The following is a 19,790-nucleotide window of genomic DNA, read 5'->3' as shown; positions in this document are numbered from 1 at the left end:
TAGACTAGACTTGAAGTGAGACCAGAGTTAGACTAGCTTGCATGAGATGAAGCTTCCTGGTGGAGCTAAGGGACTTACCTGATCTGAATCCTGGTGAAAGTTCTCTGAATCCAGGCAGGGGAAGGCACCAAAACTCTGAGGTATTCTTGGATGCTGTGACTTTTTGAATACTTTTCAACTGGATGCTCTGACTCTTTATGTACCTTTCCATTGAACCCTCCCTTTGAACCCTCCCTTTGTAGCCACACCCTCCCAGCCAAAATTGGCCTCTGATTCGATAATTGAGAATCTACCCACTTGCAAAAATTTTCATATTTTGATGGTATAGGTGGATTGTATCAGATCCATACTTAGGAAGAAACTTAGGTCAGACATATCAAGAATGGATTTATTGAAGCCATTTGGTTGTGCCTTTAATCCCAGCACTCCTTAGGCAGATGTAGGTGAATCTCTGAGTTCCAAGGCAGCTTTGTCCACAGAGTAAGTTCCAGAACAGTCAGGGTCAAACAGAGAAACTCTGTCTTGAAATAAACAAAGGAAAGCAAAACAAACAAAAGGAGAAAGCAAAAATCCCAAACAGACAAAAAAAAAACTTTTAAAATTGATCTATGTACTTTGCTTTTTAATTTTTTGAGATGGAGTTACTTTCACTGTGTACCTAAGATTAGCTGCCACTCTATTTGTTCACCAATTCTAGTTTCTCAGTCTGACTAAACCTGTGTTATGATGTGAGATTGTACTTCTGATTTAATTTTATTCTTATGTTGACAGCATTGTTCGAGATGCAGTACAAGCTCATCACCTTAGCTTACTTCTTCCTCTGTGACTAAGGCCCAACCCAGAAATATGACTCTACCATTCATCATGATTTAGTGTGAGAGGTACTTCAAGGATCCCATTACTAGTTAATTTCTAATAAGGGAAAGAGGTGGAGCTTTTAATACTTTGGAGTGAATTCTACGTTAGACTTTTATTTCCAGAACTCTCTAAGTATTCAGGTACACTTTTTGAAGCAGAGGTACATAGAGTGTCATGATATGCACCCTATATAGTGAACACAACCAGCTTCATATATTCTTGAAAAAACCTGTTAGAACCAGGTAAAATGCTAATCTGAGGTTCTGGCAAGATCCCAGACTTATTCATGACACTTCTCCTTAAACTCTGAGCTCTCGCATGGTTTTTAATTTTTCTACAGTAAGACTGTATTACTCAGGCCTCTCTGGAACTCATTATGTATCCTTCAAGTCACTGAGAAGAATCTAAGAATTTTTTTCTTTCATTCTCTTTCTTGTTTATGTTTCCTTCCTTCCTTCCTTCCTCCCTCCCTCCCTCCCTCCCTCCCTCCCTCCCTTCCTTCCTTCCTTCCTTCCTTCCTTCCTTCCTCTCATTCTTTTGTTTCCTTTCCTCTTTTCATTTCTGTATGAGTTTGATATTTGATGAATCATTGCCATCATGAGTAGAAAGTACAGCTAGGCCTCAGTAATCCTCCAGTATGAGTGAATGTGTTTGTAAATAGGGTTTGTTCATGTTGATTTCTTGATGCAGGAAAGAATGAACTGAGGTACTGGTGAAAAACAGAACTTCTTGTAGGCTTGGGTGCTGTGTTGTGTACAGGCAGATTTTATGGCCTGAATTGTACTTCTACCATGGAGTCAGTTGTGCTAAGGTCTGGGGATTTGTTTTGGGATGATTATTCAGGAGGTTGAGAAAGCAGGGACAAAGTTAAGTCCTTTATGGGATTCAACTTGGTCTCAAGGCCAGCCTGAGCAATTTATATGAAATCTTGTGTTGCAATAGGGAGAAAATATGAACAGACCCATGTGGTTGCCATGGAGTGACTGCCTGGGGTGTACTTAAGTTGTGTTCACATTAAGTTATCTCCATACAGAAAAGACAATGAACTGAGACCACTTGGCAAGGTCTCTGATCCAGAGTGCTGGGATTAAAGGCTTGAGCCAGCCCTTGGAGTTTCACTTGAAAACATCTGATACAGGTTATCAAAGTGTCCTTGAACTCCAGATCTTTCTGGCTATTAGAGCCTCCTAAGCTCATCATGAAATTCAAGTGGGGATCTGCTTGGTAGTGTAGTCCCTTTCCTTTTTATTTGTTAGGTTTCTTTTAACCTCTCTCTGTCTCTCTCTCTCTGTCTCTGTCTCTCTCTCTCTGTCTCTCTCTCTCCCTCTCCCTCTCCCTCTCCCTCTCCCTCTCCATCTCATCTCCATCTCCATCTCCATCTCCATCTCCATTTCATCTCTATATCTATCTCTATCTCCATCTCCATCTCCATCATCTCCATCTCCATCTCCATCATCACCATCATCTCCATCTCCATCACCATCTCCCTCTCCCTCTCCCTCTCCCTCTCTCTCTCTCTCTCCATCTCACTCTCTCTATCTCTCTCTCTATCTCTCTCTCTCTATCTCTCTCTATCTCTATCTCCATCTCCATCTCCATCTCCATCTCATCTCTATCTCTATCTCCATCTCCATCTCCATCTCCATCATCTCCATCTCCATCTCCATCATCACCATCATCTCCATCTCCATCTCCATCATCTCCATCATCTCCATCTCCATCTCCATCATCTCCATCATCTCCATCTTCATCTCCATCATCTCCATCATCTCCATCTCCATCTCATCTCCATCTCCATCTCATCTCTATCTCCATCTCATCTCTATCTCCATCTCCATCTCCATCTCATCTCCATCTCCATCTCCATCTCATCTCTATCTCTATCTCCATCTCCATCTCCATCTCCATCTCATCTCTATCTCTATCTCCATCTCCATCTCCATCTCATCTCATCTCTCTCTCTCTCTCTCTCTCTCTCTCTCTCCCTCTCCCTCTCCCTCTCCCTCTCCCTCTCCCTCTCCCTCTCCCTCTATCTCTATCTCTATCTCTATCTCTATCTCTATCTCTATCTCTATCTATCTGGAACACTGTTCCCTCCAATCCCCTAACACACAGTCCCTCCCCCAGTTCCCCTTTCACCTGTGTTTCACTTCAGCTTGAAAACACAGAAGGTCAGGCAGGCTCCCAGAAATCATTTTTAAAGTGATGGATAGAAGATGAGGAGTTCAAGGCCAGCCTGCACTACATGATACCAGTAAAAAGAATGAAAGAAAGAAAGAGAATACAAAGAAGGATGCTGGAGGAAGAATGAGGAAAGCCTACATGAGGGGATCTGGTAGGAGAGGGAAATTGATATTGGGATGAAAAGTGAATAAATAAACTAATTTTAAAAAGAATGATGCTTATTACACATTTTTTTTTTTTGCTCTTTCGTTTTGCCTCAGCCATCTTTGATCCTAGCCTGAGTATCTGAATAGTAATATGTTTACCATTCACCAAAACTTCCTTCATAAAACCTTCACTTTGATTCTCTTGGATACTTTGCTTTTTTTTTTTTTTACATATACCCAAAAAAGCAGATATACAAGTGGGAAAACAATGTCAGAAAAGTTTTGGCTCATATTAATTAAGAAGTGGAGGCATGATGATGGATCAAGGTCAACCACTGCTACTATTTCTTTTCTTTCTTTCTTTTTTTTTTCCGAGACAGGGTTTTTCTTTATAGCCCTGGCTGTCCTGGAACTCACTCTGTAGACTAGGCTGGCCTCAAACTCAGAAATCTGCCTGCCTCTGCCTCCCAAGTGCTGGGATTAAAGGTGTGCGCCACCACTGCCCAGCCACTGTTACTATTTCAAGATCACTATATTTCATAATGACAGGTAATGTCATCAAACACTAAGACTTTTAAAATACACTCAGTGAATTAATATTCCCATTCAGGAAGATGAGGTTTATAAGTTCTTACACATTTAAAAGTTAGCCTGTACAATAAAACTAAATCATATTTCAAAGAGCAAAGAAACAAGATTCAACATGCAGTAAGCAAAGCTTTATTAAAGATAGTTGAGCACCTCTGATCAAGATTCCCTGGTTTGAGAAAGCAAATCAAGAGATCTGCCCGGAATTCAAAGGTTCATGGTCTAGAGAGTGAGGCCTTGTCTCAAAAACCAACCAAACATCACTAGTTATGAATCACCTCATAGTGGAATAGGTAGGTTACACACAGCCTCTGACTATTACAGACAAGGCTTTTATGGACATAGTGGAGCATATGTCCTTGTGATATGGTAGAACAACTTTTGGGTATACGCCCAGGAGTGGTATAGTTAGCTTTTCAGGTAAAATTATTTTCAATTCTTTAAGGAACCACCAGATTGATTTCCAAAGTGGTTGTTCCAACTTGCAATCTCACCAGTAATGGAACATATTTCTCTTTTCCACATCCTTCCCAGAATCTGCTGTTGCCCAAATTTTTGATCTTAGCTACTCTAATAAATGTAAGGTAGAATCTCTGGGTCATTTTGATTTGCATTTCCTTGATGACTGAGGATGTTGAACATTTTTTTTAAGTGCTTCTAGGCCATTTGATATTCATCTCTTGAGAATTCTGGTTAGCTCTGTACTCCATGTTTAAATTGGGTTATTTGGTTTTTTTGAGTCTAACTTTTGGGTTCTTTGTATATTTTCAAAATTAGGACTGCATTGTATGTTGGGCTAGAGACAATCTTCTCTATGTGTAGGTTGTGGTTTGTTCTGATTGACAGTGTCCTTTTACTTACAGAAGCTTTCCAGTTTCATGAGGTTCCATTTGTCAATTGTTGGCCTTAGAGCTATTGGTGTTCTGTTCTGGAAAATTTCCCCTGTACCAATGTGTTCGAGGCTATTTACCACTTTCTCTTCTATCAGATTCAGTGTAACTGGTTTTATGTGGAGGTTATTGATCCTCTTGGAATTGAACTTTGTACAAGGATATAAATATGGATCAACTTGCATTCTTCTTCATTCAGACTTCCAGTTGTGAATTCTTTCTGATAACAACCCAGAAGACCCTCAACTGAAGGATAGAAACACTAAGTATGCTTCAATTATACAATGGAGAACTAATCAACCATTAAAAATTAGAACATCATGAAATTTTTGTAGACAAATGGATGCAACTAGAAAATATTATGGTGAGTGAGGTAACCCAGACCCAAAATATCATTTATCATATGTACTCACTGATAAGTGGATATTATCCAAAAAGTTCAGAATACCCATGATACAACTCATAGACTATTGAAAGCTTAAATAGAAGGAAAGTCCAAGTATGGATACCTGAAACCCACTTAGAAGCCAGACAAAATAATATTGGGAGGCAGAAGGAGCGAAGAAAGTGGTTGGGACACAGGAGGGAGGAGGTGAATTGGAGAGGCAGGATCAAGTATGGGGAGAAACAGAAGGGCCACCCCGAAGGCCAAGAGAATGAAATGAAATATTCAGCATTGGTACAGACTACTACGACTCAATGGGGATGACATTAGCTGAAATGCCCTAGAGTGTGGAGATAGAACTGGAAGAGACGACCTCTAGTAGATAGACGTGGCCACTATTTGAGGGATGGGGTCATCCATCCATCTCAAAATTTTTAACCCAGAATTGTTCTGATCTAACGGAAATCCATGGACAAAAATGGAGCAGAGACAGAATGAAAGACCAGGAAGTGACCGGTCCCATTTAAGATCTATCCCATGCTCAGGCAGTAAACCCTGATATTACTGTTGCCAAGTTGTTATTGCATACAGGAGCCTAGTATGGCTCTCCTCAGAGAGGCTATACCAGCAACTTACTGAGACAAATGCAGATCCTTACAGTCAACCATTGGATTGAGGTTGGGGACCAATATGGAAGAGTTAGAAGATGGACTGAAGGGGCTGAAGGGGATTGCAACCCCATAGGAAGAACAAGAGTGTTAACTAACCAGGACCACTCAGAGGTCCCAGAGACTAAGCCAAAAATCCAAGGAGCATACCATGGGCTGGTTTGTGGTCCCGGGCACATGTGTAGCAGAGAACCGCCTTGTCTGGCTTCTGTGGGAATAGATGCACTTAATTCTGAAGAAACTTGATTCCTCAGGGAAGAGGAATGCTCTTGGGGTGTGGTGGGTGTGGGTGGGAAGGGGTTGGCTGGAGGAGTACCCTCTCAGAGGTGAGGGGATGGTGTGGTAAAGAACATGAGGCAAAATATTGGGAAGGGGGCAACTTTTGGAAAATAAATAAATAAAATAATTTAATAAAGATTAAAAACAAAACAAGCTATCTTCTGAAGAACTGCAGGTAGATCATAATTCAAGGCAGTGTACCATATAGACCATGACATGTTTCAAGGCATAGGCCAAGAAGATTTTGTACTTTTCCACCACCTGGACCCTCTTACCCCCTCCCCTTGTAAAACATGCTATAAAAAAGCATTTCATGTTAAAAAAAAAAAGAAATTAAAAAAAATACAAAAAAAAAACAAAACAAGCAAACAAACAAAAAACATGATGGCCCACACTTGTCATCCAACACCCGGGAGGCAGAGGTAGCTGAGTTGCTGTGTTAGTGGTCATCCTGGTCTACATAAGGATTTCACAATCCATCAGTCTATAAAGCCAGACTCTAAGTGGAATAACATGCTGGTATAAGTGACTAAACTAATTATGATTAAGTTGATTGGTGGTGAAACACGATTTTAATCCCAGCACCCAGGAAGCAGAGGCAGCTGGAGTTCTCTGTTAGTGGCCATCCTTGTCTAAATAGGGAGTTCCTAGTCAACCTGTTCATCAAGCCAAACCATACCTGGAATAAAATGAGGGTATTAATGACTAAATTAATTATGATTAAGCAGGATGGTGGTGGAACATGACTTTAATCACAGCACCAGGAAGGCAGAGGCATGCAGATCTCTGTGGGATTGAGTCTAGCCTGGTCTGCAGAACTAGTTTCAGACAGCAAGAACTACACCAAGAAATCCTGTTTTGGAAAACAGAAGACTTGATTTTCTTTTGCCAAGTTGTGGTGATACTGTGATGCCAAGTCTTTTAAGTTCAGATTTCATTTTAGAGAATATGACCTAAGTTTGAACTCAGGTAAACTAACAGGCTGATATCTAGCATTAGTTCCCAAGCTGCCCCCAACAAAACCCAAGCCTATCTCCAGTTTCCAGGTTAAACCCCCAACAAGAACAGCATCTCCAGGTTACACCTTTAACAAGACCAATGTCTCTAGGTTATTTTTCCAACAAACCTGTACCCCAAGTTACAAGCCTACCTTTTGCCCGATGACCACCAATGCAGGGGGAACAGAAGTTAAGTTTATGATGAATCCCAGGATCAACCAATTATGTTATAGGCCACAGTAGCTTTCTAATTAGATGCTTGCACACATACTCCTTGCTTGCTGCTTAGTATAAAACTTTGCCCTATAGATATTCGGGGCTCTTCTCTCCACCAAAACCATCCTGCATGATGGAGGTGCATTGGGGGCTCAAGCTAGTTCTACTAGAATAAAGACTCTGCTGTGTGTTGGCTCCTGTGTGTGTTTTGGGGATCACTAACATATCCCTGCAAACAGCAATACAGTAAGAAATAATTCAGAAGATGCTTCCTTGTTCTCCAGGTCTAAACTCTTAAGAATTTCTTTGGAGTGATGTAAAAATAAATAAACAAAAGCATGAATTTAATTTTGATTTTGAGATGCATATGGTTGTGTGGAGTGTATTTCCAGTTGGAGGCAAAAGGGTCAGGAGCACATAAAAGGTCCTGCTGGTCCAAAACGGCAGGGTCTTCGAGACACCAGCCAACATCAAGATAACTAGGAAGAGTCCTGGTGAAGATTCAATATTGATGGTATAGCAAAAGCCAGAGGCCTAGAACCAGACCTATGACTCATTATGATGAACCTTTGCAAGTGAAGAATTGTGGACAGAGTGGTATACTGTGGGGACACATTATGACACACTGCAGCTCCCATAAGCTGTTTTCTATGCTTTGTTTTTCTTTTGTTTGCTCTTGTTTCTGTTTTCTTTTTGAGAGGGAGGTTGCAAGGGCAGAGGGTGGACATGAATGGTCTAGGAGTTGATTGAGGCTGAGGTGCTTGATTCAAAACTCACAAAGATCCAATAAATATGTTTTAAACAAAAGAAGAATCAGCTTTTTCAATCTGTACACTATTTTCAATTGGATTCTTTAGATTTTTGATGTCTAGTATTTTAAATTCTTTGTATATTTTAGATACTAGTCCTCTGTCAGATGGGAAATTGGTAACAAAAACTTTCCATTTATTTAGGTTGCCACTTTCCCTGAATGTTGGTATTCTTTGCCTTATAATAGTTTTTGAGTTTCAGGAGGTCCCATTCATTAATTGGCCATCTTTTTATTATTCTTTTGCTTTGTTTTATAGACAGGATCTTTACTGAAAGACCTGATTTTTGGCTGTCCTAGAATTGGCTTTCAACACCACATTGTCCTTGAACTCACACAGATTTTTCTGCCCATGCATTCCAAGTGATTAGGTTAAAGGTATGTTCTATAACTGCTCACCATGTGCCAATACCGTATTTCCAATATAGAAGTGTTCAGTCCAGTCTTTGTTGGTTTGAAAGTTATAATTCTCCTGTTGGATTGTGAAGCCTGTGCAAAGTATCCTAATTCCCAAAGATCGAATTTAATTCCCATGACATCTTGGGTGAACTCATCTCAGTAGGAAGGGATCACTAGCAACCCTGAGACCTCAGGCTATATTTTGATGATAAATAAATTGTGCTTAGTTCTTCACGCTCTTGTGACAAGAACAGACTGTGTATGAATTAACACCTACAAATACTGTTTTTGGTTTTGTTTATTTGTTTGCTTGTTTTACTTTTTTGAGATACATATTATCCCTGGATGTAATGAAACTAACTATATAGATCAGTTTGGCATCAAACTCAGAGATTGACATGTCTCTTCATCCCTGTTGCTGGAAGTAAAGGCACATCCAAGAATGCCAGGCTGAGAGTGACATAAAGATCAGCACTCAAGCAACTTTAGTAACTTACAGCTGTCATTCCAGCCCAGATTACCTTAAATTCAACTCATACCATTCTTAGTGTGACTGTCAAACAAATAAAGCAAAAAAAAAAAAAAGAAAAAAGAAAAGAAAAGAAAAGAAAGGAAAAAAAAACAGGAAACCACAGTGAACCAATAAATAATTGGATATATACAATGAATGAGGTGAGTGCATTCATCTTGTGACAGGAGTACTGTAGGTAGGTACAGCTCAGTAAATCATGTTTCTCTAGCACGTACACAATTACTATAGCCAGATACAGACACAGGAGAATAGTCACAAGGGTGAATCTAGCTTGCTGAATAAACAAACCTTGTCCTAACCAATTAACAGCACAGAGAGATGTTGTCCAGAATCAGAATCAAGCAGTATACATCATGATCCTTCATCTGTTCTTCTCAAAGCCTCCATTCCATTCATTGCAGTAAGACCAGCAGCTTGCAAGCGTCCACATGGCTAGACTCATCATTGTCCCACACAATTCCAATTGATGCCAGAAAACAAGAATCAAACCTTTAAATTACAAATAAAATAAATCCAATAAACACATTCTAGTTTTGAAATCTCTGCCAGAACATTTGCCTTGATGTATTTTTGTTTTCTTTCATGTGTTCTGGATTTTTCTAGGCAGGCTCTCATGCAGCCTTGGTAGGAAACTTGGATGACTTTGAGTATCTGCTTCTTAACCTTTCTCTCTGGAGGAGCAGAATTGCAGGTATGCACTCCTGTGTCCTATGTGTGGAGTTCTCAGACAGAACCCAGGCTGCATGCATGCTAGACCATCATTCCAGCAGCTGAGGAACATCCCAACATTCTTGGTGAAGTTGCTATGGTCCTGAAGACTGTTATGTGGTACCTCTTTAGGTATATACATCCTCTAAAAACAGAAGCCACCAAGCTCTGTCTCCAGGTCGTTTGAAGCCAACAGTCACCTACTTGGTTCCTCTAGAGATATAATTTGCTTTTCAGAGCCTGGACTGGAAATCAGTGTGTAGGCCTTCTTGACTGAAGACATTTTTATCCACCTGCCTCAGATATTAGAATGAGAAGATGAGAAGATACCAATTCTTCACTAGAAAAGATTTTCTTGTTCTCTTTGAGTTGAGGCTTGCTATTAACATAGACTATCATCTACTTCACTCTGCAGACTAGTCTCCCTGCTTCAGATTTCCTGTGGCTAAAAGGACTGGCTTCAGCTACTAAGACATCTTTGACATCCATTTATTCACATGTATCTAACAGTCTTAGTGCCACTCGAGGGTGCAACATGAAGTTCCCAGCATTGTGGGACTGCAGGAAACAAGCACAGGAAGAGAAGTGGGAAGGTCATAGTTAATTTCATATATTCATGAAAAAACCATAAGGAGACCCACCCAGGTTATTGTTCTTGTTGTTTTAGTTTTTAAAATTTGTTTGTTTGCTTCTGTTGCATTTTGTTTTTGTTTGTTTGAAGTAGACATTCTATGTGTAACATATATTGTTCTTGAACTTGTAAACCAGGCTGGCCTTAAACTCAGAGATCTGTCTGCTTCTCCACAGAGAGCTGGCCTGTGACATGATGTGTGAATGCAGATTCATTTTAAAGATGCTAACTTTCTTTCTTTTTCCTTTATGTGTATAAATTTCTGCCTGCCTTTATTTAACGTTTGTGCACCATGTAGGTACTTGAAGCACATGATTGCTAGAAAAGGGCAATAAATTCCCTGGAAATTAAGCCAGAGGTGCTTGGAAACTTGCATGCACACAGGTCCTCTTGGAGAACAAATAGTGTTCTTAACCACTGAGCCACCCCTTTAGTTCCTAAATTCAGATTATTATTTTACTTAAGGAATCACTAAGTTTTGTTTCTTATTTTTGGGTGTTGATGCTGTAATATCAGGTAAGTGTTAGTGAATCCCTCAAAACCAGACAGGAGCTGATCTGATGAGAATCACAACAGAGCCTTTATTCATAAGATAGAGCTTAGGCACCACACCAGCCTGCCAGCCCTGACACAGCAGGAGAGGTTTGATGAAGAAGAATCCAGAACATCTTTTGGGGCAAGTTTTTATAGAAAGCAGCAGGTGAGGGGTGAGTGTACAAGCATCTATTTCAAAAGCTACTACATCCTTAAACATAATTGGCTTGTGCTGAAAGTCAAACAATAAACTTTATTTTTGTTTCTCTCTGCATTGGTGGTCATTAGGCAAGGGGCAGGCTTGTAACTTTGGAGTGCAGGTTTGTTGAGAGAATAATCTGGAGATTGTTTTAGATGTTCGATTTGTTGGGGGTGGTTAACCTGGAGATGCAGGTCTTGCTGGGCTTTAGCCTAGAGACTGGAGCTAAGCTTGAGTTTTTGTTGGGGGGTAACTTGCAAACTAAGGTTAGGTATTGGCTTGTTAGTTTAACCAAATTCAAGTTCAGTAAAATGGAGTCTGAACTTAAAAATTTGGTCTCTTAATGGATGTGAGCATGCCATGGCACGCCCATGGGGGTCAAAAGGAAATTTTACCGACTCAGTGGCCTCCTTCCAGAGACTGAAGCCAGGTCTCAACCTGCTGAGCCATTGCAAAGAACCTCCATATTTTTTGTCAGTTCAAGATCCAGGTATGGCATGCAGGTGTGTGGGTTCAGGAGACTCAGAGAATGATGGGTGGAGTATGGAGGGTGATTAAGCCCATCAATTCCAGTTTAGTCTGAACATGTCATGAGAACTTGGGTCCAAACAGTAAGAAAAGATCCAGCACGAGGCTTGGTTGGCACAGTGGAGGAACCTGGTTCGGGTCATGTTTCATTATATAGTTCATCATCTCTCAAAAGGCCATTGGAAGGATCTGGCATATAGCTCTGTGGTTGACCATACACCTGGCATATACTGAGTTTAATACCTGTCACAACATACAGACACTAAATATTAGTGATGAGTCTATCCAGAGAAAACTGAAAATAAAAAGTGGTGAACAAAACAGAAAGCAGAGATTCTTTACAATGTTGAATGTGAGACTACACCCTTTAATTTTTAAATACAGCAGCCTAAATAGCCCAATATCAACTAAGGATCTTGTGTGTTTTGATTTTACTGAGCTAAGAGCCATTGTATCCTAGAATCCTCTGGAACTCCTTTTGTAGTCAAGGATAGCATTGAACTTGGCCATGCTGCTTCTCAAATTCTAGGCTTGCATATGTGCTATACTAAGCCTGGCTCAAGTACTGTGGATTAGCTCTAAGCCTGCTGAATCCTAGTTAAACACTCACCATAATCCCAGTCCCCACCCAGTGATTGCTATGCTTCCTTCTACACGATCCAGCACTTCAGAGAAAATGAGACTGACCAAGTGGGTAATGCTTACACTTGTGTCCAGTGTGCCTTTGCACACATTTGATTTTCTTCCTTTCTTTTTTTGTTTTCTGACAGTAAAGTCTCACAACAAAGCCCAGACATATCTTGAAGTCTAGAGCATCTCGTTGCTGTAACCAAAGTATCAGTGTTCTCCTAACCATAGCAAAACCCAGAAAGAAAGAGATAGAGGGAGAAGAGGAGAAAATTTGGTGTATGCAGAAGATATGCCATATATTGGATTTTCTATCTCAGAATCACAGCCTTTCAGAATATTTTCATGCAGTCACATGACTCTATAGATGCTTTGGGGAAACTTGCATATCTTGGTTAACTTTTACATTTCTGACAGAATTTGGATGTGCAGACTTGTGGGGACTATTAGAAAGGATTGTACCTAAAGAATCATAAATCATACCAAAGCCAGTTGAATTGCCACCACTGAAGCATGTTCTGAATCCAAATACAAAGATGACATCTGGTGTGCTTTTGTATATTTTGGTCAGCTTTTCCCAAATTTCTGTCTTTGGTACCGTTGCCTTCCCAGGATGAAGGATATCAGTGACCATCTGTTTCCTCTGAAGAGGATGGTTTGTCATGAAATTCCTGGTCAAGAAGGTTACCTTGTCATTCATGATGGCTATGGTGCCAGAGTTATAGAGGAAGAGGAGGGAATAGTTTTACCCCAAGACCTAGATATACCACTCCTGTGTATATACCCCAAAGATGCTCCACTCTACCAGAAAACACTTGCTAAATAATGTTCAGAGCCGCTTTAATAGCCAGAAATTGTTAATAGCCAGAAATTGTTAATGACCTAAATGTCCCTTAACTGAAGAATGGATAGAGATAGTGTGGCACATCTACACAAAGGGCTACTACTCAGAGATTAGAAAAAAGAACATCATGCAATTTGCATGAAAATGCATTCAACCAGAAAGTATCATCATGAGTGTGGTAAGCCAGATCCTGAAAGACATATATGTTATGTACTAACTTATATTTGGATACTTGCCACAAAGTACAGGATAACTGGGCTACAATTCATAGTCACAATGAAACTACAGTAAGAAGGAAAGTCCAAGGAAGGATGTGTAAGTCTCACATAGAAGGCAATAACAATATGATTATTGTAGGTGGATGAAGACATGGAAATTGTGTGTGGGGTAAGTATGGAAGAGGGGATGTGGATCAGGTGTGGAGAGAAGGGGACTGGAGAAGACTGGGAGTGACAATGGAAATCAGCAGGGGTCATATCTGGGTTTAGCTGGAGTCCAAGAAGAGGGGAGGCTTCAGGGAGTTTATAGGGGTGCCCCTAGCTGAGATTTTTTATTAGCAGTGGATATTGAGACACAAGTGGTCATGAGACTTCCAGTGGATGTAGGAGGACATCAAAGTATCTACTAAACCTTGAACCAAAAATCTGTTTTCTCAACAATATGGACAAGCGTAAAGATGGAGCAGAGTCTGAGGAAATAAACAACCAATGATTGCCCCAACTTGATACCCTTCCCATGTGATCCAGCCAAGCCCTGACAGTATTAATGATACTCTGCTGTTCTTGCAGCCAGGAACTTAGCATAGCTTCTTCCAGAGAGACTTCATCCAACACCAGATGAAAGTAGGTGCAGAGAACTACTCCCAAAGATCAGGCTGAGCTCAGGGAGTCTTGTGAAACAGTATGGGATAGAACAAAGCAAGCTGAAGGTGTTAAGGATAGCAGAAGAACTACAGAGCCAACCAATCTGAGTCTATGACAGTTCACCAAGACTGAACCACCAATGAAAGATCATATATGAGCTCAACCTAGGCCCCTTACACATTTGGAGCAGAGCTACAACTTATTATTCATATAGATTTTCTAACAGTTGGAGCAGTTTTGAGTCTGACTCTGTTGCCTGCTATTGGATTCCCATTCCCTAACTGGATTTCCTGGTTGTGTCTTAGTCGGAGAGGATATGCTTATTCCTGCTAGGACTGGATATCCCAGAACAGGCTTGTACACATGGTGGACTTTCCCTTCTCTTAGGAGTTAAGGATAGGGTAAGGTGTGAAGAAACATGTAATGGTGGGCCTTGGAAGAGAGGAGGAAGGTGGCACTATCATTATGACTTAAAGGGATTAAAAAATTAAGTAAAAAAAAAAATAAGCACAAGACGTCGGGCAGTGGTGGCACATGCCTTTAATCACAACACTTGGAAGGCACAGGCAGGCAGATTTCTGAGTTCGAGGCCAGCCAGGCCTACAGAGTGAGTTCTAGGACAACGAGGACTACACAGAGAAACCCTGTCTTGAAAAAAAAAAAAAGAAAAAAAAAAGAAAAAAGAAACCCACAAGAAATATAATGAAATGATATTTTGCTTGATTTGCTTTTGCAAAAGCTGTCTCATTCCCCCTGAACACCCACACTCCAGTGTCATTCCCTTCCTCACATCCTGCCTTTCTGTGTTTGTAACCCCTGTGTGAATGAATTATGATTTGAGAAAAAATAAATTATTAAAAAAAAAAAGCTGTCTCTTTGTAGCCCTGGTTGGTTTAATCTTACAATTTAGACTAGACACAACTCCATCTCACAGAGCTTCACCTGCCTCTGCAAGGACAAATGTTTGTGCCACCAGGTGCAGATAATTAATAATTATATTAATAATTATCTTTAAAAGCTAGGGTTATTTATCTGAAGTGAGCCATGAAGAAAAACACATTCATGTTTGATGAACTTGACTACACATTACAAAGCTAGAGTGGGGCTTTATGACCCATATTTGCCAAGCCAGGATTCAGGAATTAGAAGTAAAAGGATTCCAAATTGCAGCCATTGTGAGCTATACAGCCAGTAAAGAGTCAACCTGAGCAATAGTGGAAAAACCCATCTGAAGATAACAGATGTGTACGTTAACAAACAAACAAACAAACAAACAAAAAACAACATATGAGATGAAGTAAAGCAGGGTTGAGACAGAAACTATTCTCTGTGATAATGAGAATTCTGTTGAAATTCTTTTTGTTTTTTGAATTTTTTTTTTATTGGATGATTTATTTAATTTCCTATGTTGTCCCCTTACCCCATCCCCCACCACCCCCTCAGAACCCCCAATCCCCTCGCCTCTCCTCCTTCTTCTCTGTGGATGTAACCTCTATCTACCCCCCCCACTCCCACCTCCCCACCCTCAAAATTCCCACCCCCTGGGGCATCCAGCCTTCATGAGGTCAAGGTTCTCTTCTTCCACCTATGCCCAGCAGGGCCCTCCACTTTTACATATTCAGCTGAAGCCCTGGATCCCCCCCTAAGTGCTCCCAGGCTGGTGGTTTAGACCCTGGGAGCTGTGGTTGGTTGGTATTGTTGCTCTCCTCATGGTGCCACAAACCCTTTCAGCTCCTTCAGTCTTCACTCTAACTCCTCTATTGAGAACCCCATGATCAGTTCAATGGCTAGTTGTGAGCATCTGCCTCTGAATATGTCTGACTCTTGAAGGCCTCTGAGGAGATATCCATATCAGGCTCTTATCAGCATGCACTTCCTGTCTTCCACATCAGCATCTACCTTTGGTGATTGCACATGGGATAGATACTCAGGTGGAGTGGTCTTGAGACGGCCCCTCCTTCAGTTTCTGTCCCTCACTTTGTCTCCATATTTGCTCCCTTGAGTATTTTGTTGCTCCTTCTAAGAAGGACCGAATCACCCTCACTTGGTCTTCCTTCTTTATGGGCTTCATGTGGCCTGTGAGTTGCATCTTGGGCATTTCAAGGTTCTAGGCTAATATCCAATAATCAGTGAGTGAATACCATGTGTGTTCTTTTGTGATTGGCTTACCTCACTCAGGATGATAATTTCTAGTTCCATCCATTTACCTAGGAACCTCTCGAATTCATTGTTTTTAATAGCTGAGTAATACTCCATTGTGTAAATATACCACATTTTTTGAATCCATTCCTCAGTTGAAGGACATCTGGGTTTGGGAGAACAATAGCAGGGCCATGATGGGCCACACCTTTAATCCCAGCACTTGAAAGGCAGAGGCAGGCAGATCTCTGAGTTCAGTGAGAGCCAGTGCTACACAGAACCCCAGTTGATAGGAAAGGACTGTAAAACAAAAATGCCTCAAACCTGTAAGCCCCACTTGCCCAAGCGTACCCAACTTCCCTGAAAACTGGGGTCTGTTCTTATAATTGTCAATGCTTATATAAATTGTGTTTTTTCCTTTTCGTTAAAGGCTTGCTTGACTTACTTTAACTGCACATACACACGATATGTGCTTGACTGCACAATGTGTTCAGACTAATGAATTCCAAGTTGTATTGCTCTGCCTGGAAGTGTTCATGAACCCCAGAAGACCACTATGGAGCCCATTGTGATTTAATCACATTAGGACCCTTTTATTACAAGCTCAGAATTGGGCTCTCCTCTAATCTCTAAACCTGACACAGAAGGACAGGAAGGCAGAGAATCCTGGAACCCTCAGCAGGTCAAGGTTTTATAGGGAATGATAGTAAGTTGAAGGTAGTGTCTAGCCTGTCATATATCTAATAGGATAACTATTGTAAAGTGACAGTTGGGTGTTCTGAAGCAAGACCATGAACAATCACAAATGTTCTAAAAGTACATCGGAAACAATCAGAGTAATCTTTTACTAACTTTTGGTAAGAAGTTTCTTCGGATTAACTCGGGCCAAGGACAAGCCAAGGGGTCCTTCTTGGTACTGGGGTATAGCTTGGGTTCAACTGTGGGTCAAGTTTTTGGGCCTTTTGTTTCTTTTAAGATAGAGGCAGGTTCCAACATGAAGTACTTTTGGCATTCAATATGCTCGCTCTGATCCTAAAACTGAGGGAAGTAGCTGAGTAGGATATCAGAGGAGAGTACTCAGATTCTTACTCTGCCCATAAATGTACAACTACCATACAGGGGAAGCCACTGGTGATCCTCTCCTGATCAAGTCACATTTGAAGATTTCTTTCTGATTCATAAGAAACCTGTCCCCATTATTCCAGCCTTCTTTATTTCAAGTCCACCTGCAAGGCCTGATCCACTGAAAATTATTGTGGTCTGAATGTATCAGTGTCTGAAATTCACATTTTTTTTTTTGGTTTTTTGAGACAGGGTTTCTTTGTGTAGCCCTGGCTGTCCTGGAACTCACTCTGTAGACAAGGCTGGCCTCGAACTCATAAATCTGCCTGCCTCTGCCTCCCAAGTGCTGGGATTAAAGGCGTGTGCCATCACTGCCTGGCTTTTTTTTGAAAGTCACATTTTCTAAGATCCTTTCTAAGATCCTTTGGTGATAGATAGTAACCTGCCCATGTTTACTTATGGCCAACAGTGACAAATCTGGTCTTCCCATCAGACCCATACTGCTGACAACATTGAAGGTAGATGTCACTGCAAAGGGTCTGCTGTGGTCTGCCTCTAGGCTCGATGTGTCTAGGAGTTCAGGAAATCATTCAGCAAATCTGGAGACAAAACATATCCTAGTCAGATAGGGCCTGCATTCATGGGTCTTGTATTCATCCTATGTTTTAGGAATCTGTAACTATCATCCATCAAAAAATCACTAGGATGCAATAATATTACAGTATGGCTTTTCATACTGAGAACTCTGAGATTGTGTTGTTTTCTGAAAAGCAAACAAAAACGTTTCAGGTTTCAGGTTTGACACAGCCCTTTAGCAAATACCTTTAATCTCTCTGGCTGGAATAAAAACATGACCTTAGTATACACCTTTGATCCCAAACAATGAAAATAAATTTGGTTTCTAGGAGGAACCTCTGAAATTTGAAAATATTATCTAATTGAGTAGGAGACAAAGTGAAGAATCAGAGAAAGATTTAATAGAATAGGTTCTTCCCTACTCTCACAAGAAGAGAGATGGAAGTGTAGCTAAAGGGAAAGTTCAAAGAAAGGAAGGAGGCAATTTTACCTGGAGAGTTTTACAGTGACAGGCTGAAGAGAGGACAAACTAGGCACAGGTGAACTCACACAAGACAGAGTGAGAAGGAGGCAACTTAGAACAGACTGTCAAAGTTAGTATGAGGCCAAGCAGAGCAATTCAGGAGAGGCTTAGAGAGAAGCCAGATTGAATCAGCCAGACAGAGATCACAAAGAAGAAGAAAGGGTGAGTTTACTCAAGAGTAAGTCTCAGAGGCTCAAATCATTCTAAGCCTAGATTAGATTGTATGAAGGCTAGAAGCTTGCAGGATTAGGCTGAGGTTAGTAGACTGGGACAATAGACCACTGAGATTACAATTATTGAGGAGAATAAAATATAATTCTACGTCTAGCAAGTAAACATTATATTTACATCCGGATCCCTGCCCTGGAATACCAGAGAACTCAGTGTGCCCCATTGTACTTTCTTGATACCTCAAGTCCAAACCCTCATCCATCTCAGCATGTGGAAGAAGTGGTACAGACACATTTAACCTTAGTTCCGCCAGGTATTATAACTTACTCCTTTGAATCTCATTCCTCTTTGGAAAGGCTATGTGACCAGCCTCTTGTCATGACAAAAAAAGACTCTTATTACCCAGGCTCCTATTTCCATGGATTGAGTTTGCCAAGGAAGGGAAGAGGATAATCTCTAAATGTGTCTTGCATTGCTCTTTATTTTGAATTCATTATAGGGTCCTCTGGGACCCTGGACTTTATTACAATAATTTAAGGATGAGGTAGAATACCTTCTAACTAGTGCTCACGTGGCTGCACATCCAGATTTTGTCTGAAATGTCAAAGTGAACCAAGACATGTAAGTTTCCCCAAAGCAGCTACAGAGACATGTGACTGTAAAAGAATACCCTGAAAGGCTGTGAATCTGAGATAGACAAGCCAATATGTGGCATGTCTTATGCATACATAAAAGTCACTTCACTCCTCTCCCCAATCTCTTTCAATCTGTGTTTTGCTATGGTTAGGAGAATAATGATACTTTGGTTACAGAAAGCATATGCTCTAGATTCGAGATATGTCTGAGCTTTGTTGTGAGACTCCAATGTCAGAAAACAAAAAGGAAAAAAAAAACAAAATCAAATGTGCAAAGCCACACTGGACACAAGAGTAAGTATAACCCACCTGGTCAATCATATTTTTCTGAAGTGCTGGGGCATGAAGAAGGATACATAGAATTCACAGGGTGAGGACTTGGATTATGGTGAGTGTTTCCCCAGATTCTGGAGGTCTTGAGTGAATCCACAGTACTTGAGCCAGGCTTAGTGTAGCACACATGGAAGCCTAGAATTTGAGAAGTAGCATAGCTAAGTTCATAGTTATCCAACCTTGACTACAAAAGGAGTTCCAGGCCATTCTAGGATACAAAATACACAAAATCCTTGGTTTGTGTAGGGCTATTTAGGTTGCTGTATTTAAAAATTAAAGGATATAGTCTCACATTCAACACTGTAAGGGATCTCTGCTTTCTGGTTGTTTTTTTTCACCACTTTTTGTATTTTTTTCTGTATAGATTCATCATTAATATTTAGTGTCTGTATGTTGTGATGGGTATTAAAGTCATTACATGCCAGGTGTACGGCCTACCACAGAGCTATATGCCAGAGCCTTCCAA

The sequence above is a fragment of the Grammomys surdaster genome, unplaced genomic scaffold (assembly GCF_004785775.1).
Source record: "Grammomys surdaster isolate TR1022 unplaced genomic scaffold, NIH_TR_1.0 125408, whole genome shotgun sequence".
NCBI lineage: Eukaryota > Metazoa > Chordata > Mammalia > Rodentia > Muridae > Grammomys > Grammomys surdaster.
The sequence above is the reverse complement of the archived record's forward strand: the minus strand, read 5'-3'. Positions refer to the sequence as shown.